General features: G+C 41.5%; 1 protein-coding gene across 1 annotated transcript in view; it reads left to right on the forward strand.

Moving 5' to 3' along the window:
- The first annotated feature begins 12,592 nt into the window (after positions 1–12,592).
- The window catches only part of RFX7 (regulatory factor X7), a 32,789-nt gene continuing 19,750 nt past the window's right edge, over positions 12,593–25,631 (forward strand). The window contains exons 1-3 of the mRNA XM_010717259.3: positions 12,593–12,625; positions 17,914–17,947; positions 24,816–24,898. The gene's annotated coding sequence lies outside the window, so the exon portion shown is untranslated. The remainder of the gene's footprint in view (positions 12,626–17,913; positions 17,948–24,815; positions 24,899–25,631) is intronic.

The raw sequence follows: 25,631 nt of genomic DNA on the forward strand, positions 1-25,631 counted from the left end.
TCTATTTTTTGTTAAACTGTCTGCTGAAATTGAGTGGAGAATTTCAGTTTCCATAACTGATTCCAGGCTCTTTTTAGTATTCTGTGCCTCCAGCCTAAAGTACACCAACGACCAACCCCTCCTTCCTGGAGGTGGGAAATAAAGCTTTTGTAATTCTTTAATAAAAAAAAATTAATAAAAGATTACTAATGATTGTGAGGAAGAGCTCAAAATTGTTGACAGACGTACAGGCTACACTCAGTTCAATAAACCCAAGTAATGTTAGAGGTGTGTTTACCCCTTTGAAGAAGTACTTTGAGCTTCTCAGCTAAGAGGTGCTTTAAAACCATAAATATTGCTTACCCACTGTTCCCTGGCTCTATAGTTCTGCTGTCTGCAGATGATCATAATGCTTGCCTGTTCTGAGTGTATTTCTCAACATAGTATATAAGCAGTCAAATGCATAGGAAAAAATTCATGTGTGGACCATATTTCAGTGATTTCAGGGTGAGGGGGGCTGGCCTTCTGTGGGTAAGGCATTTAGCAGCATGTCATTCTCCTTCACACTCTGCTTCCTCAAATACATATGGACAGAAAGTGGAGTTGGTTTCATTTGACTCCATCTGTTCTGCATGCAGTGGTCAGGGTAGCTTGCTTGTTGCAGTTGTAGGAGAAAATGCACTTGTAAGGTGAGAGTCATCTCCAGAGGAAGGTATTGCCATGAAGCCGTTTGTCTGATTGTCTTACATGCCTGTTTCTCTTTGGCAATAAGCAAATTCTAAGCAGTGCCAGGATATAACCATCTGTGGTGCAGATCTCTTGAATTGAGCTAAATAAATCCTTCACTGTTTGCCACTTTTTCTTCTCCTAGAGCATGGCTGCTCCATCCTGTCCATGAGTTGTTCCTTGAGCAGGTCTAGGTACACCTTTTATCTCTCACCCCCTACATCCCCATATGGAGGAAACCATCCTACTTGGGGGGAGCTGGCGTGGAAGAGCTCCTCACTGAAGAGCCTTGAAAGAGCAGTTGGTCACATGCACCCCTTGCTATCTGGAAGGTCTTCCTGCGTGGCCTGCTGGAGCAATGCCAGCTCAGTGTGGGAGGAGAAGCAACTTTCCCAAGCGGGCACGGTGGTGGTGGAGTTTCTGGGTCAGCAGGTGTGGGAGCCAATTTGGTCTGCAGGCATTTTTACAAGGTTAGAAAATAAACCTGAATAAAATGAATGCTGACCTTTATATAACCTTTTGAGAATGGAGCTGAGCTTTTATTGAACATCCTGGCTCCAAGTCGGGTGGATAGCTTTACAGAAAGAAGATCTTTGTAAATCTGCTTTTAGGAAGAGTGGATTTCTCACTCTTGTTCGTGGATTTTGTTTTTCTTTGTTTCTTGAAACAGCAGGATCAAATGAAGTATGTTTGGAGAAAAACAGTATTCAAGTGATAAAATACTCAGCTAACTTTTACTGCTTTTCATTTAGAATGCATAGAAATGCATTACATTGCTGACTTCACAGCATCGTGCATACACACAGTTCCTTGTTTCTTAAATGCTGCATTCCACTTTGCTCCACTGGAGTTCTTCTTGTGAAGCCAGTCAGACAGTGTGACATTGTGGTTCAGGATGGCATCTCTGATGAGCTCTTAGTCAGCACCGAGTGGTGGGGTTGTCACCTCAGGCCCCTGCTGGGCTGTGTGTGGTTTGGAGCAATTCTGTTTGGTTTCCATAAGTGTGTATACCATTGACAAGTAGGAATCCGCATCTCTATTTGAGAAGAACACTTAAAACCACCTCCTAAAATTTTCTGGATGCTGGGAAAAAAAACCCAAAACATGAGCATTCTGTAACTGGTTAGATGATAGTATCGGTCAGGTTTGGGTGTTCAAATTTATACTGAAGCACATTTAAACTTCAAAATAATTGGGACTTGGGATGGTTTTGTTGGGGTGTGCGCATGTGGTTGAGAGCAGGGCTTGAGCTTAATGTTTTTATACAGCTCCCATTTGCCTTCTCTTGTTACTTCACTTGACAGAAGTATTTGGAGAAGGGCCAGGGCTGCAAAATTCAGATCAGGATCCAAATTTGGATTTTTGGTTCAAACCTTTCTAATGTCTAATATTACATAGCTTCATATATAAATAAGAAACCCCTTATTTTTTAAGTTGCGAAGTCAGGGAGGTGGCTCTAGAGCAGTCTGGATAGAGTGCTGGACTGCGTATTTGAAAAGTTATTGTTGGATGATTTAGAAGGTAAATTGAATAGATAAAAATGCAACAGTCTGTCATCCAGAAAGAGCCCAAGCAGAAAGCCAGCACTAATTGGTTCTTTCAGGCCTGTGAGAAAAATCCCCTAAATACATCTAAAAGTTCTGAAATTGCTGGAATGTTTTGTTGTGTTCCCCCAGATCGATGGGAATTTTGAGGTTTTGTTTTGTTTTCAGTGGAGTTAGCCAGTATTCCAGTTCTAATGCTTTCTTGATTTAATGGAAAAAGGATTATCTGTCATCAAGTAGGATGCTTGTTATCAGCTGCTGTGCCATCAACCGGCTTTCGGTAAGCTGCCAAGTGTTTTCTGTTTTTGCATATTTAATCATTTAGACAGTGGAAAAACATTCAAATCTTCGTGACTGTTTTTCCTGTTGCTTGTTTTTAATTGCTTGCAGTCCATGCAGTGACATGATATCAGTGCAAGGGCAGGGAGGCTCTGTTTTGTTGCGGTCAGGGTCGATGAGGATGGTCCATGGTAGTGACTGTGAGAAGTCAGACAGAGGGGACTGAGATGGGTGACAGGCATGCAACGCTCTCCTTTTGTCTTCAGTTGGAATCACACCTGGTGAATGGCCCAGTTTTTCGACCGGGACGGTTAAACTTTGGGTACGCAAACTATTGGCAGTGTTTAAAAACAGAGACCAAAACAAAAGTGTGGGTTATTTTACAGTTTCAGAATAACAAAATCTTGTTTGCTATGTAATGTATGATGTTAGTTGGAGTTTTGTTACTTAGCGGTGGAGGGGGCTGTTGTTATTTTTTCTCTCCAGTAAGGCTTGTTAATGATACTGGAAGCTGCATGTGGCTCTGAGTACATTTCTCATGAGACTCCCTGCCCTGAAGTGGTCACTTTGAGACGGATTGTTTTAAGTCTGTTCTCCAATTCATACTGTGAGTATAACCTGCTTTCAGTGCTGTAGGGACAGGTGAGGACAGGAATTGGCCCTGCTGCTTTAAATCTTTATTTTTTCCCATTCCTGATCCTAAATATGAAAAAATTTCCGAATCATTTAGAAAATTAAACAATCCCTAATAGCTGAGATTATATTTAAAAATCTACCTGAAGAACTTTGTGCTTGGAAAAGAAAGAGGTGAAATGTAAGCTAGTTCTTCTTTTTATATAAATGTATATATTTTTGCATTTCATGCTACTATCTTCTAATACGTTAGCATACATCGTTTGCAGCTGCTCGGTTTGCTGGATGCTGTAGAAGTGCTTAAAATGGTCTGTGGATACATTAACATGAGCTTTTCTGGGGAGCGTGTCTGTTACTTTAATCATCCTGTTAAACAAAATAGTTTAATCACTTAATACTTATTGATATTTTTATATAGCTTAGGGTAGAGGGAGTTTTATTTTGATTTTTGTTTAACCAGCCTAGAAGCTACAGTCCAGAGCAGTGTCCAGCTTGTTGGGCCCATTGGCTGCCTCAGTTCTCCATGCTGAGCTGCTGTGTGCCCACTAAGTCCCACTGTGGTGTGAGCTCGGGGCTTTGCTGGCGTGGTGAGCAACAGCCTGCTGCTTGGCCTCTGGGTAGGAGGAAATGGACACAGTGGATGCTGTCAAGGGATTGAAAAGGTGGCATCTTGTCGTGTTTTTATCTTGCCCTGGAATGTTGCTGCTGCTGCAGGAGTTGCTTTTTCTACTGGCAACCTATAAACATAGTACATGACAAGATGTGTGGCTGTTGTAGAAATGAGAGCTGTGTCTGAGGACACATGTTTTTGGAGGCATACCTGCACTGCTCCAAAATGGCAGCTCCTGCGTAGCATTTCTCTGAAGCTGAGTGTGGGTGGTATTGCTATGTGATTGCCAGGTACCTCAAGTCTGGGAAGAGAATCAAGTTTCTGGGAGAACTCACTTATTGAGGCATCTTTGTATCTTCCCTTAGAGGAAGTTTGGGTTAAATGTCAAAGTCTGTAATTTATGGCTCTTTTCTTTGATGGATAGACTCAGAGGTATGGAGGCAGTCCATATTTCTTCATCAAAAATTCCTAGATGCCATTAAAAGGTTGTTGGGACTCTTGCCATCGGAAAAGTTGGATTGTACCAAATGGGAGGAATTACAGTTAATTATTTTGGTTGCCTATGAAGAAGAGAATTTTTTCAAACTGTCAGCAATACGGGCAAAGTATTGGAACTCTGTTCTTAATATGAAGTTGCCTGGAAGTGTCTGCCTTAAGAGCATCTGGAAGACAAACAAATTAGCTTGTGACTGAGGTGTGCTAGGTTGTAGGATGGGCAGTTTTCTTTTCCTATATTTTGCTCAGCTACTTCTTGCCCCTGTTTGGAAGACACCTGAAAATAGAGTAGTCTGTGTTACTCCTGCTTGTTTTCTCTGATCTCCAGAAATGTTTGTGCATTAAAGCACAAACTCAGATCCTAACTATTCAATGCCTGAAGTTGTAACTATTTGAAAATCTAGAAGTTGAGAAATTGTATCATTTATTTAATTTTGTTTTTTAGGGATGGAATTTTAAGTTCTGTTTTGAAAAATAGTGACAGCCTCCTCCTCCAGAGGCACACATTGTTTTTGTTGTTTATGTGGAGAAAAGTACTGAAGTGGCTTGGATGCTTTTCAAGACTAGGGAGAGGGGCACAGTGATGCTGGATGACTGCTACAAGCTCAGCCCATAATGTGTGTGGAGCCTGTCTGAAATTGGCACTTGAGGTTTCTGCACGAGGGATATCACACAGCATCCATCCTGGAATGTGCAGGCCGTAGTTCCCCTGGCAGAGCATGCAGGCCTCAGTGCCTCTCGCTGTCTGTGCTGTACCGTTAGGGGCAGCCCTATTATGGGTCAGGTACCTTGCTGAAGCAGCCCGTGTTGGTACAAACATGGCATCATCTGCCTGCAGCTGCAGTCTCCCACACTGTTTGGGTTCAGGTATTTCATACTTCCAGCAGTGTTTCTCTTTGAAAGATAAGCAACCACTCTGTGATCCTGGGGCTGGCTTGTTGTCTGTAGCTGCAGATTAGATGCCTGTGACTCCTCTATCTTACCTTGCATAAAACCTGCAGCCCTTTCTACTCTCACGAGACTGTCTGAAACAAAGGCCAAAAAATCTTTTAAAACTCTTGCAGGAGTCAAAGACTGTGGCATAGGAACTTTTTATCCAAGCTCAGAGAAGGTACGATGCTTCTTTTTTAAATGATGAATTAAAAGTTTGCCTGTTTTCTTTGGTTTTGTACGTGCGTTTTAAATAAAGAAGCTGTGTTGCTATTGGTGGTCATGTAAACTGAATACATAAGTTAAAAGACCGTCAGACTGCTTGCTGACAGTAATGACTAGTTGCACACCTGGAACCACGGCATGCTGAAGAACTGAGCCAGCTTTTGACTCCAGGAGCGTGCTGCACAATGATATTTACTGTGCCTGACTCCAGCAGTATAGTTCAACGATTAACTTACAGAAGCTGAGAAATGAATTGGCAGCTGAGAGGAAACCATTCAACGGATGAGTGAAGTGAGATTATCACGTATAGTTCTAAAAATGTGAAAAGGGATATTTTGAACAGAAACCATTAATTGAATGCAACAACTAGAGTTAACTTACTAGGTCAAATGAAAAAAAAAAAAACAAAAGTAATTAATAAATGTACTGAAGGCATAAGAAAAAAAATACTTTTACATTAACTTGGAAATGTTGATTTTATGTTACATAAGCAAAAAGTCTGTGAAATTTCAGGTAAAAATGTGTTGTAAATTGTTTTCTCTTGCAAAAAATACTAAATTCTGACCCTGAAGATATGATAACCTATATCTTAGTCATTTTTTCCTGGTTAATAAAGGCCAAAAAAATTGTCAGCACCATTGAGAATAAAAATGAAAAAACATTTTTGTTTGTCTGTTTAGCTCCAGGGAGGTTACTTAGCTTTCCTTGCACATGTCCCCATGGCTGCATCTTTTTCATGCTAGAAGCTTATTTCTGTTGGAGGGATTGGGAACACGAGGTTCCTGTGCCACCGTGGTTATGCTTCTTGTTGAAGTTGGTAAAACATGTAGTGAAAGTAAACACAAAGATTCAACTGCTTGTGTGTGTGGAAGCCCTGTTTCTGACAGTGCTTAAAGACATCCATGCTTGCTTGGGTGTTACCTATCAGTAGTTCCAGAAGTTTGTATTTACTGTGTGTTTTTGTCACTTTACAGTGATTTTTCTTCAGAGAAGTTCTTAGTTAGCGAGTACTTCAAATATCAATAGTTTTGTGTCAAATTTGGCTCAACATAGGAGCAGGACATAGCTCAAGTACACTGCGTTCTTCTGGAAGACACACTCCTTCCTAAATTCATCAATCTCAGATGAATTTGGCTTGATTAGTTCAGCTACTCAGTAAAGGAGTGGAAAAGCAGCATATACAAGGGCAGCACAGAAGATAATGCCTCCTATTTTATTATGTTGGCCCACGAAATCAAGTGGTAGATGGTGGTGTGGCAGTAAAGGTTGAACCTTCCCACCAACGTTCCAATACATGTTGTGCAACAGATGGCAGCAGAAGGGCAGTCTGACAGAATGGTGTCTGATACGGAAGCGTGGATGAGGCAAAGAGGTGGAATTGAAATTCCTCCTTGCAAAAAAATGGCACCCATTGACATTCATTGACGTCTGCTGAGTGTTGGTGGAGACCAACCAGTGAATGTGAGCAGTGGGTGATGCGTTTCAGCAGTGATGACAGTGACAGTGGGTCACCTCTGCTGGGGCAGACTTTTATGAGTGTGGCATGCAGGCTGTTCACTGCTGGTGAAAATGTATAGCTAGTGGTGGTGACTAAGTTGAATGTTTTGTTGCTGATAATTTGCTCTAATAAACAGGGGTATTGTGCTCTTTGTATCTTTTTTAGTTTTCATGGAAATAAACAGAAGGCATTACTTTTGGAGCTACTTACATATTTCGCCTTGCAAATTCTGCTAATAATTAGGAAAATACATTTTCATTCCTTTAATGCAGACATCTGCTTTCCTGCTGGCATGTTTACACATGTTTAAACATGTTTACACATGTTTACATGTGGTTCACAGGAATGATAATTCAGAGCAGCCAATTCTGCAGTACTGATGGCAATGTCTCTTTCTGGAGAGATCCATCAAACAGGAACTCATGGGAACACCTATGTGACAAGTGCAGTTCAGCAGGTGATCAGATGCTGACAGGTGTTAGCCAGTTGCATGCTGCAGCCTGCAGGTGAATTTTTACAGTGCCATTATCTCAGGTAGTACTGCTTTAGTAATTTGCTTTCTGTCTGCATGCTCTTAATTTTCTGGTTTGATTTTTGAGAAATTCAGAAAATCAGTGCTGTTTTTCTGAAATCTTTTTTAGGTAAGTCATGGTATAACTTTGTGTATTTGTGGGATATTTAGAATGGACACATTGTGAACAGTGAATCCATGTAAATGTTCTACCTGTCTGACCTGCTGTGGTTTCAGTACTTCATATAAGTGCAGGTTGTGTGCCTTCTGCTTTGTTTTTAAAAGAAAACTAACAGAATGAGAACTTGGAAAATAGATACCAAAGTGGTTATGGGAAATTACGTGCTGGCAAAGCAGGGAATTTACCAGAGAAGTAAGCAGCAGAGTTTTATGCTGTTGTATCCATCTGAGGTCACTCACAGGAGCAGGACGGTGTGGCAGAGCCAAGTGCTGTGCCTGCAGTCTGCCTACAGAGCTCCAACTGTGTGTCATCTGTTCTGGGGAGCAGCGAAGAGCCCCAGCATGGGATGTTAGGTACTGGTGAGACACCTACTGTCAATAATACTCAATCTGAAGTTAGAGGTGTTGGTGGAGGAGAGAATCTGAAAGCCTTGCTTGTTCATTGATGACAGTTGCAGTGAAGGCAGTGGGTGGAGTGCAGGTGAGTTGAGTGAGGGATTTTGTGGCACTGCCACTGGAGCTGGCTGCTGTGTTTGCTGTGGAGCTGCTGAGATCTGGTGGATGTGTGCCTGCCTTGGAACAGCTGCTCGTGCGCTGCAGGCTCGCCTGGTGTGCTCAGTTGACACAGTTTAACTACCAACTATGAGCTAGTGCAGCTGCTCAAACTGAGCTTTGTAGATACAAACTGAAATAGATGCATGCAGGTATGAACTTACATGGCTTAATTAAATTTTGTGCAGCTTTAGTTTTAATCAAACACACCTTATACAGGTTTAGACAAGCTCTTGAGTCTGCAAGTAAACTAAAGTTCACCTAGGCTGCAGGCTAAGAGAACTCAAACTTTGTGAACCAAACCCTTGAGGTGCGGAGCAGCATGTATTTGTAACTCTTCTGAAGGTCTTAGTTTTGGAGTTAAATAATAGGATTTTTTTCCCCCAAGAAACAGAGGATAGGAAACGTATGGGATGTACCCCTTTGGTGTTCTGTGAACTTGCATCAGAGGTAGGCAAAAGACTTCTGACTACTTGAGACTTCATTTGTGGCTACAGGGCAGTTTCTGTGCTTGCACTGTTTGGAAGCTGGTAAGCAGAGGTGAGTGAGGAATACTTTCTCCTGCTGTGTGTCTGTGGTGGGCTGGCCAGCCCTGGCAATGCTGCTCTGCGTTTGGGCATGTTCCAGGCCCCAGGCAGCACAGCAGTGGTGGTGTGAAGGCTGGCTGTGTCCTGAGGCACTGAGGCAGGCCTCCTTCAAAACAGGCAATAGGAGCCCTGCAGTTATTGACCTTGCTGGTTTTGGAGTGGGGCACCAGAGCATTGGCTTGTCTGTGGGACCTGGCAGTGCCCAAGCCTGGGCTTTCTCAGGGTAGTACCACAGGACAGCTCGAGTATGGCACTGCTGAATGGATACCTTCCCAGGTACCAAATTAATAGGATAATAAGGAGGTGCAGCCAGCAGCAAACCTGTTTATTAACAAAAAGCGACTAGAATAGCTACGGGTTGTGGAAATGTTTAAAGTAACCATGAGAAATAAGCAAGAAAAACACTTGTCCTGGCACCTGTGCCAGCACAGAAAAATGTGTGTTTGCAGTCTGGGAATATAGGAAACTGTTCTGAGAGTGCTGCTAACACTGGAGGCTTTTATATTGAGTTGTCTGAGTTTTGTGTAACTGTTCACTAATCCTAGCTCTATATGCATCTGTACGTTTTGGGGTGTGTATTAAATGTAAGCCACTGCCTTTTTCTTGTGACTGTGTATAGCATGGCACTTCGTTATCAGGCATTTGTAGCCGTAGTTTGAAAAGAATGCCCAGAAACAGGTGTGCATCCTGCATGTCCTGTGCTGCACAGCATGGTGCTCCACTCTGCTCCCATGTCCTGGTGCCTCTGCAGGCATGGGAGCTTTATAAAGCTGATGATACGAAGGGCATTTGTGTACCTGTGTGCTGTGGACATTTCCTATTTTCTGTTGTTTTTAAGCATTGCTGAGGAATGTCACCCTTTAGTTTCACTAGATGTCTTTTCATAGAACCATGTGGGAGAAAGGCTTGAGAGACATCTAATGTGTTCTAGCATCTCCAGATGAGACCCCCTAGAAATACTGATCTTGAGTAATAATGTCATAACTGGATTAGGCTTCTGCTGACGTTATGTGAAAATGCTGTAGCAGATCTTACTGCTATCTATAGACTGAATCCGGAAGCAGCAACAGCTTGTCTGTTTGTAGTTTTAAAAACAGTTTCCTTGTGAACTATGCAAACCATTATGATAGCCAATTTGCCACTTAGCCACAAACCATCCTGCTTTTAGCAGAACACACTTTGCACTGAATCCCTATTTGAGCAGTCTTTTCTGTGTAGTTTGATTGAGATCATGGTGTGCTGTGTTTGGCCTTTCTAGGCAGTCAGTCCTTGCAGGTTGATCTTGGAATATCCTGCAGTGCCTCATACAGATTGTTAGTAATAAACACAGGGCACAGCTCCTCTGAAGTCACATTATCTTCCCATATTATGTACAGAGGACGCTGAATCCTTGGAGTAGTGTCCTGCCTCAATGTAGAAGCAGACACTGCTTTTAATTCAATCCAGCACTGAAGAAAACACACGAGAGATGTGAAAAACCACTTTCTTTGTCTATTCTAAGAGTTCATTTGAGTAACTTGTAGCAGAAGTGTGTTTTTAAGTAATTACAAATAACACACACACTCACAAATAGAAATCGAAACAACAACAGGAACTGCAGGTGGCTGTTCTGTACGGAATAGGGCACCCAGCGTTGTTGCAAGGTTTTCCCAGTTAATTATAGAATTGCGGGAGGATGTTTTAGCATTTGCATACAGTTAGGTTTCTGCAGAAAGCAAAAAGAGATATTGGTGGGTTTACATTTCGGACCCAGGTATGATGTCTCCCAGCTCAGTATTTCTCAGCAGTTCTTACTTTGCAGCTCATTACAGTGGGCTGTGTTTGAGACTTGGGCACTTTGTTAGCAGTTTTATCTTCCTTCTTTGTTCAGCTGTTCGTGTGCTTGGTGTTATTTACTACTCATAAAGTCATCATAGTTGCAGAATGGTGAAGGGATTAAATAACCGATAATTCTGTATGAAGCATTTTTCTTGCTTTATTTTAGTAACAAGCGTTGAGGACATGAGTTCTGCCCAATTTTAACTAAACTGCAGTAACTGAAAATGCTGAAGCATACTTTTTTCAGCCCTGTAGTCAGTGTTGCTTTTTGTGTCTAATTTAAAACCAGCCATGCTTACTCACTTCAGCAAGTGGAAGGGTGTAGATTAGGTCACAAGGAAGATCAGTTGGTTGCAGCTCAGCCTTGTTCCCCTGTTTTATCAGTTTGCTGTTTTTCTTGCTTCCTTATTTTGTGAAGAAAAGTGGTTTGTCCTGGATCGAGCTGGAGAGCCACTATTTACAAATTGCTGGACGCTTTTTGCATTTACTTTCTGGGGGCATGAACTGGATACTTCCGTTCATCTTCAGTGGACAGAACACGGCTATTTTTGTGACACGATTACAGGCCCTGTACCTGATATATGGAGTAAGAGTATACTTGCATTTGAATACAGATTTGCCTCGTGTTAAATGTTTTGCTTGTGTTGGAGCTAGTTCAGGTAGTTTAAATGAATGGTGTGGGTGAGTTTGTCACTGTTGATACTGTCCTGTTGAAATGACTGATGCTGCAGCTTTACGTTTCTGCCTTCCATTGGATCATGGGCTTGTGGGATGAGCTGTTATCAATCAGTTAATTGATTCAGGGGGCAGCTGGTCTGCATTAATGAAATGATAAATTTTCTGTTCTATCAGCTCAAGGAAACCCAGCTCATCTCTGGCTGGGCAGTTTGCACAATCTGATGTAAAGGCACTCTGCAGAAAGGCAAAATGAAGTGAGCTGAGTAAAAGCCTGTTGCTTTCCACGGATTGTGCTGCACTCAGAGTGGCATCTACAGGTGCCTGCATGGGCTGTGATTTCACCTTTACACTGCCACAGTCTGGTTTTCCATGGCCTTAGTCCTTTGCTTGCTTCAGGTATTTAGCTGGGACTGGGGTAGGTAGTACAAGGCAGCTAGGTAAATTGATGTTTGGAGAATTCAGAAATAGAACTTCGTTAATGTAATTTTGCTGTGTAGAGACATGGAGATAAATTATCTTCAGAGTAGATAGTGCTAAATTCATAAATATGTTTGAAGTCATAATGGGGTCAAATCCTCAATTATTTACGTTTTTGTGTAGACACCTCTGCAAAGCCTGGTTTTTAGGGTAGATTCAACCACCCCACAGCGCTCCAACACTGAAGGACTGGAGAGACTCCCGGTGTGGCCAGTAACATTGCTTACCTTGCCCTTAAGGCGTGCAGTTCAATTAACCACGGGGTATGGAGAAGCGCAGGCAGGGAGTGAGCCCCTAGGTGGCATCAGCAGCCCTGGGTTTTGAGTTCTCCCTGTCCCGGGGGGAGGGGGTGAGGAATGGAGGAGACTCAGTAATTACGATGCTGAGGTTGACTCGTGGAAATGCCCTGCCTGAGTGTGCTTCCCTTTCGCTGTAGCTCCGTTAGCAGAGCAATACACTCATCCCTTCACTAATTCAAACACATTACAATGTTGTTGCAGCTCTGCTTTCTAAATATTTAATCAAAATGCTTTCACAGCCATTTTACTTCTTTATCAGTATGATCCAAGCCAGACAGTGCAGCGTGGCATATGTTGGGATGTTAATTGGGTAAAAGACATAGGCGGCTGTTTTCATAATTTTCTCCTTAGAAGATCCTTAGCTCCAGTTTAACATTTCTTTATGATTCTGAATTGAAGCTTATATAAATTTAGGGCTGTTACTCTAAGAAGGAAGTGCAGGGAGTGTTTGGTAGTACCTCTTACTGCAGTGTGGTTGGCAATCCTGCTTCTGAGCAGTTTCTCCCAGCATTCAGAAATACATGGATTTCTTTTTAAATGTTCTGTGATGTCATCAGAGTTCTGGAGGAGATACCCAAATCTTTTGAAAAGGGAGTGTGTTCAGGTTAATAATTACCCCTTCTATTTTAACATCTCTTTTCTGGAAGATGACTTTCACTGAATTGCGCTGGTGATGTTTAGCACTGGAATCCTTGAGAGCTCACTGGATTTTTGTAAGAGGCAAAGAGGCAGCAGAAAGTTGAATAAGCCACAGAGCTCCTGGTAGCTATCAGCACCAAAATACCTCCTGTGGCTGGGAGAAAGCACGCTCACTGTGCTGGGAGGCTGGAAGTGCTGCTTACTTGGTATTGTTCCACCATAGAAGCGGCCTTTCAAACCTTCATTTAGCCCTTGGTGTTAAGTGGCTTGACAGACAGCCCTTGAAGATTGTGTTGGGGAATGATTAATGTAGTGGAAATGGAGACTTTTCATAGCTGAGTAACTGACTTGTGAAAGCAAGTCTTTCATGGCATGCACTCTGCTATCTCCCGTGCCTTCCATTCTCATAAGGAAGGCTTGTTTTACAGCACGTTCCCGTACAGATGGGCTACAAATGAGCTTCTGGGAAATTTCCTTGTGGCTGCTGAGCAGTCTCTATCTCTGGCCCTTGTTGGAGGTGTACTGAGTATTTGCTGGTTTTGTGCTGAACTCTTAAGAGAAAAAACTTGTGGCTTTTTCCCCCACTTGCTTCTCCAAAGGAAGCTTATTTTAGAGCTTTATAAACCTGTTCTCGCTTTTTATTAATTGTCTGAGATGGTAGTTGCTTTATGTGAGTTGTTAGCTTATTAACAATGATGACGGTAACTATGCACTGGGTATTTGTTTCTAGTTGCAAGTTTTCTTACTGCATAGTGTATGTCAGGTAATAATGCAGCTTCATGCACATGTACTGGAAGCTCTGCAGTGGGAAACCCTTCCTGTCTGGTCAGGAGTTGTATCCTGGTTTCATAATGTATCATAAAGCCATGAGCAGTTACAAAAGGCCATTCCTTTTCATAAATTGCATTAGAGTTGATGGGAATAATAATGTTTTTCCTAGGATGTCTACAGTGTACCATACTTGAGGCTATCGAGTGTTTTCAGGAGGGTATTCCAGTTTATGCAAACAGTTGTGGTACAGAGCTGAAGAGAATACACAGTGTTTGTATCAAATTCACTGAAGATATTAAAGCCATAGTGATAAAGTATTGGTGGGCTTCCTAAGGCTCTTTAGTTGAACTTCTACAGTATTTTTCTGCTATAAGCTGTAGCTTCACTTCTTTCCTGAATCTTGTCAAACTAGAGTTGTGCTGTTGTTCACACCTTCCTCCACTTGGGGGGTAAGTTCAGCTCTAGGGCTTTTCTTACCTCCCCCAACTCGTTCTGGTCTCACAGGCACAAGAGTTTTTGTATCCCTTGTGATTATATGGCCTCTACCATTTGCAACATTGAGGAAATACTAAACGTTCCCGGAGCAACTGAATTCTGCCATCTCTTGTAACAAGATATTCCCATATTGCTCACATAGTTCAGCTGCATATTCCTTAAAGTAAGGTTGGCAACATCTAGTTTTATGCCACTTTGAAAAAAAAATTCCATCTCCTTACCTTCTCCCCTTACCTTCTCTCTCCTCTCCATGTCCCCTCAGTGCAGAATAACCTAACTGAGCACCTGAGCGGAGAACACACACTTCTTTCTGCTCTTGCCAAGACAGGGTTGTTAAAATGGGGGCTGTTCTGAGTAGAAATTCACAAATAGGTCAGGGAGAGCAGACGTGCGTACTTTGGCACAAGATGGAACAGCAGTTAAGGAAATGCTTTAGTCTGATTTCACTATTCCCCCCCCACCTCCAAAGATAACTTCAGGAGTTTCAGAATGGCTGCAGCATTCAGGAGCTTAGATTACTGCAGCGTTCAAAAGTAAATGTGCAAGAATCTATCCAAGGTCTTGGGCCTAAAGACTGAGTCAGAAACTGAGTCTGTAAGTGCTGGTGAGGAGCTTTCCAGGAAGGCTGTCTCTGCCCTTGCATTTAATGGCAGGATATGGGGCTGCAGCTCTCCTGTGAAGCACGGAGGCTTTACACGGGACTGCTGTCATGCTTCTGTAAAGCACAGGCTAAATAACCCCCTTTTTGGTGCTGTTTAAACTAATGCTGGGCTCTTGTTTTTGAGCATTCTACCTGATGGCTAATGGTAGTTCTTTAGAGGGGAGCTCTTCAGTTCATACTGGTGTTTTGGGTCGGAGCTGAAGTTTTCAAGACACGTTTCTGTGAGCAGCGGGGCTGAACTTAGGGAGCTGAACTTAGACTGCACTCCTGGTAGTATCCACTGAGTAAACCACTCATCATAAAATCATAGAATGGCCAGAAGGAGCAGTAAATTTCCAGTTTTTTTCCAGTTTTACAATTTTTAGTTTTCTGATGAGCTTGGGTCACTAATAGATTGAAATGGTTATTTTCAGTAGTGAGAATATCTATCGCTTTTGGTTCTCTCCTGCACTGTTACTAGACATGGAGCAAAGTGCGTGAGTGATAGCCTCCAAACATCAGAAATAGCTCCACATGTGGGGTCTGATTCAGCCATGCTGTTGTGGTTGCTGGTGGTAGGGGGCTAACTGAACAAACTTGCCAGAAGTCTCTCAAAGCTGCTGACCAAATTGAATCTCGTGTCTATAAAACTGAATACAATGGTTGTGGCTTCTGTAATTAAAGAAGTTATTAGGTAATTGATGCATTTGGCAGGGACAGAAGCAGGCTTATTTATTTTAGAGTTGAAAACTGTCAGCTTTCAATAACACATCTGTCCTGTAAATAAGCAGGGGAAGTAGTGGAGAGAAATAAATGAAGTTGGCAAATATATCTAGGATGGCTGTTAGTTCACCGCATTTGTCGTTTTGCCTTTTCTCTTCTGATGAGAAGGAGATGCAACATCTTAAAATTGCACCACGCAGAGCTTTTCTGTGCATTGCAAAGGTCACTGTCCATGCATGTTCCCAGTCAAAGAACTCGTTCCTCAGGGTTGCTGTTGCCTGATCAACTCCACTGGAAGATATATGAGAAGTACTGATGTCATTAGACACAGGCGGTATGAAGTCAGGCTATGTTAGCCTGAGTTCTGGTTAGGATGAAAAAAAGCATCTGCTTACTGGTAACAGATTGCAACAGTGTCCTTCCAGTGTACCAAGGAGTACAGAGCTGGAGGTGAAAAAGTTGTCCTTGAAATAAATACCACTGCTTGAGCCATAAAACCTTTGCCTTTTAAGATGTCACAACCAGCTGATTAAAAAGAAAAAGAAACAGGAAATTATATCCACTGGTCCAAATATTGCTCTTTAGCAGTTACTTCTAGATACTGTTGCAGTGCTGTGCAAGGGGAGGTCACAACTGGATCGGAGAATTTACATTTAGCTGGCTCAGAATGATGTTTGGAGATAAAAGGACAACTCCACGGATCTCTTGCCCAGCTGCCTCCTGGCAGCTTGACTCTTTCTTTTTACAGGAAGAACATATTAATGCAAATGGGGATGCTTTTGTACAGTTTGGCAGGATCTGCTACGACTGTCAACTGTGCTGGGCAAAGCACGCCTTCCTGAAAAGCCTAGCACAAAATGTTATGTCCAAATCTGTGGAGTAGTGGCTGTATTTCAACTGAGTTGGGTGCACCTATACCCTGCATCCCTTTATCCTCCGTGCTGCTTTTCTGTGTTAAGCTGTCATATGAAGCCATAGAAAAGTTTGTCCACAAAAGTGGACACATGTGCCTGAGCCCCATCGCCTGCTGCCATAACTGCTGCTTTGTGAGAGGCTGTGGATCTGCAGCAGTGCTGGCATTGTGAAATCCTGCTGGAGGCACTGGGGCAGGGTGCAGGCGAGGGTGAGAGCAGCGCTGTAGGAGCAGCTGGGTGGTCAGCTTCAAGTCAGAGGCAGCTATACCTCTTAATAGCAGCAGAAAGTATCCATGCTTGGTGCCCTTTGACTTTGTAGTTTGATGATGGTTTATGAAAAGTGAGGTGACATTTGAGCGTCCTTCAGTTGCTGCAGTAGATGGGAGCCACTTCCCATAGGTGAGGAAAAACCTCTATTTTACTGTCTCTAGCACAAATCCCGAGTAGTTAGCTTCCCTCCCAAATGTACCCATCTGATCATCTTTACACAAGTGAGCTTCAGCAGGCTTGTCATATGGTTTTACCTGTTTATGTTTTTTATTGTATTGTCATTCTAGCCATATGCAGTTCTTGTGAAAGTAATAGCAGTTTCTGCAGGTCATATTTTAGAACTTCTGGTTTCAAAATGTGATGTTGTATTGAAGGAGGACAACTGAGCTGCTGCCTCTTTGAACATCTTCATGTAACAGTAGATGTAGATTGAGTAGTTCTGGCTCCTATTACAACCAAACACTGGAGCCATTTGTTCTGCTTTCTTCTCATTTTAGCATATCTATCAGGTATCTTACTTGGTCTTTCTTTGTATGTGGGTAGCATGTCTACAAAAATAAAATAACTGGAAAGATATTTTGTTCTGCTAACAGAAGGCTAAGTTATCTTTTATTCTACTAGCAATGAAATGTTTCCTAAACCTGGAAATTGTTTAGAGCTCAATCAGTCAGTGTCCAGCAGTGAAAATCAAGGATCTTTGCATGTTAAAGCTCATTCTCCTGCTCAGAGCAATGATTAAATGCCTTCAACTAATACGGAGTCAGTCAAAGCATGTGACATGGAGTATTCTGAGAAGTACAAGAATTGCTTATGGGTGTGTTTATGTTTAAGTATAGCAAGTTTCATTCCACTCCTTGGTGCATTTACTGAGGTCATTCGTGACAAACTTGAATTCAGCCCCTGCCCAATGTCTTTTTAATAAACCAACTGAAAGGTAGTGAGATAGAAGTGGAAAACTCCTCCATAGGTTGATGGTGGGATATCAGTTGTATCTGCTTTTTGGCAGCTCTTTGGGAAGCTAGAAATAAATGCACTGAAGTGGTGGGTTTAATGAAGCGTGGTGAGAAGGACGTGTTAATTATGTTTACAGATAAACAAGTACATCTGAAAAGTGGAAGAGTTTCCAGTAGGAGTAGTGACATCCATCTTTGCTGCTTTCTAACTTGAGATAATAGCTCCTAGTTGCTAAAGTATTTCGTTTTAAATATGAGCCTTATGCAAGAGAACAAAACAGCAAGAACTGTAACAAACTGTTGGATTCACCATGATTTCTACCTGAAAGATTGCACGTTAAATATTCTTCCGCAGGCTAATGTGAGATTTTGTAGCAGGATATTAAGTCTGTAGTATAGAGGTAGCTGCTAGAATATGTAATATTTTCATAATAACTGTTTAGATTAATTCAAGATTTCTGTTCTCTCTTTCTTCCCTCACGTCTAGCAAAACTGTACAATCTAAAGTGGACTGCATTTTGGTAAGTACAACTCCTGAATACTTTTTAATATTTAATAAAACTGTAAGACCAAAATAGATAACTCCAGAGACTGACAGCTATTATCAAGCTGTTCCTTGGCAGTACTTCAGGGTACTACCACTAAATGTGTTCAGAAGAATGCATCATGTGGGTTTGGTGTTCCTTTCCTGGGGAAGTATTGCCCTCCAGTACTGGCAGCAGTAGCTGCGATTTCCCCTTGTAGAGGCTGTCAGTATAGATATGACTTAGAAGGGTGCCTTACTGCTTTTGTAAATGGGATTTTGTTAAATGCAAGATTGCGTTTCATGGATCAGAGTCTGCAAGAAGTTAACTGTGCCATCATGTTCCATTGCTCTTTAGGCTGTTAATGATTGTTGCTCTTGTGGGTTCCATGAAATAGTCAATTCATGGCCAGTACTACATTTTAAGGAATTAACTGTTTCGAGCTGCATCTTTACTCAAAATGTGGCAGACTAATGTCCTAGTCTGTGAAAACCTTGCTGGTATAATAATTGGCAGATTGGTTGGTTCATCTGTTTAAATCTTAACCTCTAAACACCATCTTTGATACTTGCCCAGAAAAGAGTCGTGCTACAGGTCTTGTTAGTACAGATGTACAGTTTGGGCTGTTTTTTTGTTTTTAAGAAGGAAAGACCTTGAAATACATCAATGTGTCTGTCCTTTGTGCATTTAAATAACAAGATCTAGGCGGCAATAAGAGTTTATTTCTGGGAAGCAAATATCTAGGACAAGCTCAAAGGATTTGTTTGTATTTAATAGGGAGCAGGTTGCTTTCCTTAAATCAGAGTCTGAGTTCATAAATCTCAAGACTGGAAAGGACTGCTTATTCTGACTGTCCACCTTTGGCATTTCATCATAAGTACCAGCGGGTGAGATAAAAAGATGACATAGACAGCCATCTGGATACTATCATGTAGAATCTGTTCAGCTGTGTGGCTGAGCTGAATAAGAACATTCCTTAAAGTCATTTTGTCACAGGCTAATTCAGATAGCACTGAATTCTGTTCCCTTAAAATTTGGTCTTAAGTTATCATGGCGAGAAGTTTAAAGTAAGCTTCATTGTTATATTGCAACTTTGAGCCTAGTTTTACCTATTCTTAAAAGAATTCTTGGATGCATCCATCTAAATGTGTGATGTAAAATGTCATTTTTGTCCTATTTATTCCTCAGTGGCATCTGTGGACACAAAACAGGTGAATATAAAATCTTTTATACATGAGTCTTCAGTTGCAAAAGGGCAAATTCCTCTTGTAAAACTCTTTAACACTGGCTTTTTCTGCAGTAAAAAATAAGAAGTGTGGATAAGTTCTTAAGTAGCATCAGAGAAGGAATAAGAAAGTAGCAGTATTTGTCAGCTGCTTCTTCGAGATCTGTTTTAAGAAAATGAAATTACTTGAGGACTGTTCTTGCTGATGAATTTCAGGGAGTTCTATCAACAGTGGGAAGGCCACTCTTAAGTAGCAGAGGTAGGTCTGATGCTGATCAGGTTGCTGGGGAAAGCAAAATCTAAGATCAGAATAGTTTGAAGAACTAAAAATGAAGTTGAATCCTTCCAATATGGTTGCTGCGTTTTACATGCTTTTGGAAAGCTGTGAGCTGCAAGACAGAACGTGGAAGTATGTTAATCTAAAAGGCTGTGACTGTCTAGCTGTAAATTATTTGGTTGGGGTTTCCTTGCAGGCCTATTGTCTGCGTGAGGCAGGTGGGCAGGTTGCCTCTGCGGTGAAGCATGTATGGGTTTGTCAGAGTGGTCCTAGGAGCAGGGTGTTCAGAGCTGGCCATTACCAGGCTGCTTACAGGGTCTGAGCCCCATGCTGTGGGCTCAGAACACCTCCTCTAAGTGCACTTCCTTAGGTTTGGTTCAGATCGGAATCCTTTCAGGGCCTCTGAATCATTCTCACATAATATAAACCAACAGTGCCCATCCCTTGCCTCTTATTATTTTATTATTTATTGCTGTAAAAAGGAAATTTGGGACCAGCTTTCAAACATTATTGGAAAGCTACTGATGATGGCATAAAGCCTTTAAGCTTGTTCAGTTTGCTAGCAACCTTAATGAACATCAGTAGAAACAAAGACTCAGATTGAGTTTGTTGTCATTTGTTTGGTAGCAGCAGTCACAGCCACAGTGTGCCAAAGCAGCACACAAATCTTCCTTAGGACATTGGCTGCCTAATACAGCAGAAGATGGGAAGAAAGAGAGAAAAAGGAAGAAGGAAAGGTGAGGGTAATGGTCTCTGTTGTGTAGGTAGCTAGCATCAGAGCAGTACAGAAAAAAGTGTAACTTTTCGCACCAGAACTGCCAATTTTATTCATACAAGAGACCAAAGTTATCTGCCTTTTTCTTGTTATACTGCACCATTTACATTCTGTGACGTGCTGTCAGCTTCTGGAAGATCATAAGCACATCATATGCTGTGCAATCCCCAAAAAAGAGGTAATTAGCAAGAATTGTGGTGTAAACAGCCATTAAAAATTCATTGTAACATCCTTTTAACTGTAGTAAACATGTCTGGAAGTCTCTTATGACTTGACTTGTTGCATTTGTTGCCACATACGAAGTGAACTCTTGAACCTGATTTAAAGAATGGTATGCCCCACGTAATTCCTTAGCAAGAGGCTAAGGTTTCTTTCCTTAGTCCTCTGAAAAGAGATCAGCACTGGTGGTGAGAGATTGCTGGATCAATGGCTGTGAAAGCCAAAGCTGCTGATGGCCTGAACAATTCCAGTGCAGGAGGCAGCAATGTGTGCGAACTGCTGCTGGAACAGCCTGCTTCAGTCCCACTGCAGAGAAGGTGGCAGCTTGTCACTTTTTGGCCCTTCAGGAAACAGGCAGAAGCTGTATGCAGCTTTGGCAGATGTACTTGGCGGCTGTCAGTACGAGGCTGCCATGTATTTTTAGGACTTGTTTGGAATATTTAGCACCTGAAATATGTTTCGGCTTCTGTTCAGAGAAAGCATACCAAATGTGTTTATTAGCAGCTCTTTAGGATAATAGGTTCCATTTCAGCTATTTGCTATTTTCTGTCTTGATTGTATTTTCAGCAAAGCCTCTGACCTTGAGCAAATTATTTAACCTTTGCTTCTTGTTTCTCTCTTTGCACAGTGGGGAGATGATTGCTTGACTAATCTGCTATTCTTAGTCTGGTTGTTAAATAATAGATGTTTGTTCTTTTGAAATATGACAAGTTTTAGAACCAGTCTGCCAGTAGATGCAAGTTGTATTGCCTTTTTTACTTAGAATATGGTTACACGGAAATGCAGAAAATAGGGAATTTTGAGATCAGTCCATGATCTCTAAAATAGTAGTATTTTAGAAAGCTTGCAGCAATGCCCCAGCCTTCAACTCATCTTCACTAGAACCCAAGGACAGAAATAACTGTAATTCTACTTTCATTGTAGCAATAGGAAATTTGAATGCTATTTTTCAGCATTCAAGAATTGTAACTCTGCTAATTGTTACTTACTGTAGTATTCTGCTGTGTTATTTTAAATTTGGCCCAACTAAATCTTCTTAAAAAAAAAACAAAACAGAAAAAATAAAATAAAATCTGGGGTTTCCCATGGTAATTCACTTTGATGACTTCAGATGGACGTTCAGTAACATTTCTGATCTGCCAGGTCAGCAGTTGCAGAAACCCAGATAGAAATACCCACTCCATCAAGGTCAGGAATCTTTAAGCAGTATTGAGTGATTCTGGAGACTCAACTGAACTCAGGTTCTCCAGTTGAAGCACAAATATGGTTAATTTGTATTTCTGTCTATCTGTGTTTCTTATCTGCATTCAATGTTAAACTGATCTTTGTTGTTTTTTGTTTTTTTTTTTTCCGTGCCATAAAAAAAATTAGTGTTTGTTTAATGTCACAATGGAACTAGATGTGAAATACAATTTTAAAAGGTGAATTAAAGCCCAGTTATTGTATAGCTTGTTTACTCATGCAAGAAGTCTGGTTGGAACAGACTTTTCCATTCCTAGAGGTCCTTATTCTGTATCATATTCAGTTGGACCAGATCTATATGTCTGCTGGTGCACAAACATAGGCAGATCTCTAGTTTATTTGCTGCATATTTTGTGCATTTATTTGGTGGATTTGTCCATCTTTGGTGACTATCAAAACAAAGACAAATTCCAGAGATTTCTGTTCTTTTGTATGCTACTGAAAGGCTTTTTGAAATTTCTAGTTTTTCTGTCCTTAGTTTTTCTGTCTATGATCAGTAAGATATTTTGAATATTCGATGCATTTTTTGGTTAAGCTGAAGCCAAATTGTAAAAATAATTAAGAATGCTGTTTGCTCCCCATCTTCACTGAATCTTCCTTCTTTGATGTGGTTCCAATTACAGGAGATAAATATAATGTGTGAAGACCAAGAATAGCAGAGTGGTGCTTTGTGGTGGCTTCACACCTCAGTCATGCAATCAGTTTAGCACCCCTGTGCATCTTTCTAATGCAGCTCCAAGAAGTATGGTTTATAAATAACTTCTGGAGAATGAGATGTTCTTCATCTGATTTGATTAGAACCAGTCAATGAAGGTCAGGTAACTTCAAGCAGAAAGTTTACTTAGATCCTTTTCAGTCGTCAACAAAGATTCCCCAGACATTTTACATTCTGTATGTGTTATAAAAGTACCGTAGCATGAACTTTAAGTGCGTACACAAAGGGGAATTTGTTCAAGATGATGCCAGCACTGCAGTCTTCTTTTTAATGCTCTGACTCTTTTCCACTCCATTCCACATAATGCACAATTACAATTTCTGCCAAACATGATATTGACCTATTTTCGTAGTATATTTTGTATTGTATTGTGCTGTATTTTTATTCATTTTCATATCAACTCGAGACAAGGAGAAGTTCAGGATGAATGAATCTACCCCCCAGGTCAGAGATTCTTAGTCAGTAGGATGGCTGAAATGCTCCTCTGCTTGCCTAAATGCTTTCTGATCGCATTAAGAAAAGTTTTGATACTTGGAGCAGTCACAGTAGCAGTTACTACAGAACTTGCTGGAGCCTTACCACTTAGAACTGGTGGATCTCAGCTGAGATTTGAGAGGAAGTTGTCCTTACCAAGGTTGTAAAAGAAGTTTTGAGAGTTTTAGAAATGTTCCAAGAAAACAGCCTAAACAGAATGGGAAGCTTAGAAGTTTTTAACCGGAAGCTGTTTCCTAACTTGTGCTGTTGCATTCCATCCCTTTGGTGCAACTTCTTCAGCTTTGAGATGGTTTTCTCTAAATAGATTTGGTCGCATCTAATAAGCTTAGGTTCATCTAATTATCACCCAGGTAGGATTACCTCCATGAGCTTCCTCTGAATCCTGGCTGTTTTCCCCGTTCCATAGAAGGTTCTGTCTCCCCAAGACTTTACGTTGCCATTGCTGAAAGCTGGAGGAGTTGTGCAGAAAGTGCTGCCTGTGGAGAAGAGGGAGCTTGAGGAAAAACCAGTGGGACAGTGTTACTGTCTGCCTTGCTCTGCTGAGAATACTGAGAAAGCCAAAGTCCTCAGCTGCCTTAGCTCTTGGGATGTGATTTTGTTGATGAGTTGCTGGTTTGCTGGCACACTTTGAAAAAGACTGCTAAAACAATCCCAGCCAGATTTCTTTTATACAAGTAAATAGTGGATCTTGTTTGAACCAGGGGCTTGTCAGATGGGGCCTGTGTTGCTGTACCTGTGCAGCTCGCACAGAGCTTGTGTTGTAGCCCCTTCCTTCTGCTGGGAGGCAGGAGAAGTTGCTTCATTTGCAGTGGGCACTGAGACAACTACTGCAATTTCTGATGAAAGGACAAAACTACCCTTCATGTTGCAGGGTAGCAGATTCCTTTGGAAGAAAGAAACCATTTTTCACCTCTGCTCCAGAGTCATCAGGGTGTTACCTTTGTTTTACATGGATGCATGGATGTAGCTTTGATCTCCCCTGAACCGTGTCCTTTGTTGTGCTTCTCTGGTGTTTGCCATTTCGAACTAAAAGCAACAAAGTTTGGGCAACCTGATGTAGTGGGTGGTGTCCTTACCCCTGGGAGGAGCATTGGAACAAGGTGGACTTTAAGGTTCTTCTCAGCATTTTAACCTCTGTACTGGTGGTGCAACACATCAAGCAGCGTCTTCCTGAGAGAGAACCCATTTACTCTTCACTGCATGGCTTAACTCCCAGTGCTGCTGAACAGGCTGGCTAGTTCAGAGTCCTGTGGCTGATCTTGGATGACCCAAGGCAAGCACCAGGTGCAACTCCCTCTTGTGTTTGACTCTCAGGTGCCTTCTCTGCAGAGGGAGCATCATGGGGATTCCTGGTAACTGAATGGCTTCTCTTCAGTATCTCTGCAGTAATTGATATCTGAAGGAAGGAAATAATGTATATATTGAAAAATCTTAGTTGAACTCTGTAGCACAGCTATTGATAGAGTGCTGTGTGTCACAGGATCAGGCCTGCCTCCTACACTGTTATAGTGTAGCTGGTTTTTGATGCTGTATTCTCAAAAGGGCTTGATACGCATTTTGAGAAGGTAAGGAAAGCTTTCAGGTTGCACAACTGGTTACAAAAGTGTTCTGTTACTGTAGTTCCTCCAAGTTTTGCTTTTGTTGTGTAAGTTTTGCAACAGTGTTGTAGAGCTGGTATTGTGGACCATTATTTTCTAGCATGCAGCGATGTGCAAAAAAAATGTCGTAGTTCTAGACCCACACTGCTCACAGTAATGTGTTTTTTTTTACATAAGTATTATCCTTCAGGTTTAAAAATGCATTCTTTTGGAATATAGTGCTGGATGACAGTTGTTAACTGTCAAGCTCCACTTTTACTGTTTGCTTTTTCTTTCCTCACCTCCTTTTGTTTTTAACCAAAATACCTTTGTTATCTAGCAAGAAGTTGAGAAGTTTACAGACTTAGAGAAACTCTACCTCTACCTTCAGCTGCCTTCGGGTCCCAACAATGGAGACAAAAGGTAGGTGTGTGGCTGTGTCTAAAGGTGAGCAGCTAGTACTGTAAACTTACTTAACTTTCTGTACACTTACCTACTGGGCAGGCATTTATAAGGTGTGTTTGGTAGTGTAAGCTGTCTTTAGCAAATGTTAAGAACTTACGTTTTGCTGAAGATCTTAAATTTTTCAGTCTTGACTTCTTGAATATCTTGTAAGTATAAACATCCTAAAATGAGGTGCCCATTGAAGAGTATATTTTGCAGTGTGTGATCGTTCCTTCACATTTTATGTAGGAAGTGATAATATAGGAATGCTAATTTGATGGTGGGGAAAAGAACAAGTGGTATTTCTTGTAGCGTTTGTTTGACTAAAGGAAGACGTAGAAAACCAATCTGAAGATGACAGCATCATGAAATTTGTATCTGTTCCCAGTAGGGTGATTATAGACAGACACATGCCTACAGGAAACACTCTGTTTGCTGAGTGTGTGCAAAAAGCAGTTAGCAGACTTAATGGGGAAAACCTTCAAGGTCAGCAGAAACAATGTAAGAGAGGAGACAGGTGCACTGTAGCTCACCACTCTCTGTGTGTAGCTGTTTATCAGTCATGAAGGAGAGTTTGGAGTTATTTTGTTAAATCCTACAGGAAGGAGGGGAGGTATTCCTTCCAAAGCCTTAAAGGGGGGCTGAGTAGTGAGGTACTGACTCTTGTTGTCTCTGGCACTTCTCTGCTTGTGTAAGCAGGCAGTTATAACGG

This window comes from Meleagris gallopavo, chromosome 12 (genome assembly GCF_000146605.3).
Source record: "Meleagris gallopavo isolate NT-WF06-2002-E0010 breed Aviagen turkey brand Nicholas breeding stock chromosome 12, Turkey_5.1, whole genome shotgun sequence".
Taxonomy (NCBI): domain Eukaryota; kingdom Metazoa; phylum Chordata; class Aves; order Galliformes; family Phasianidae; genus Meleagris; species Meleagris gallopavo.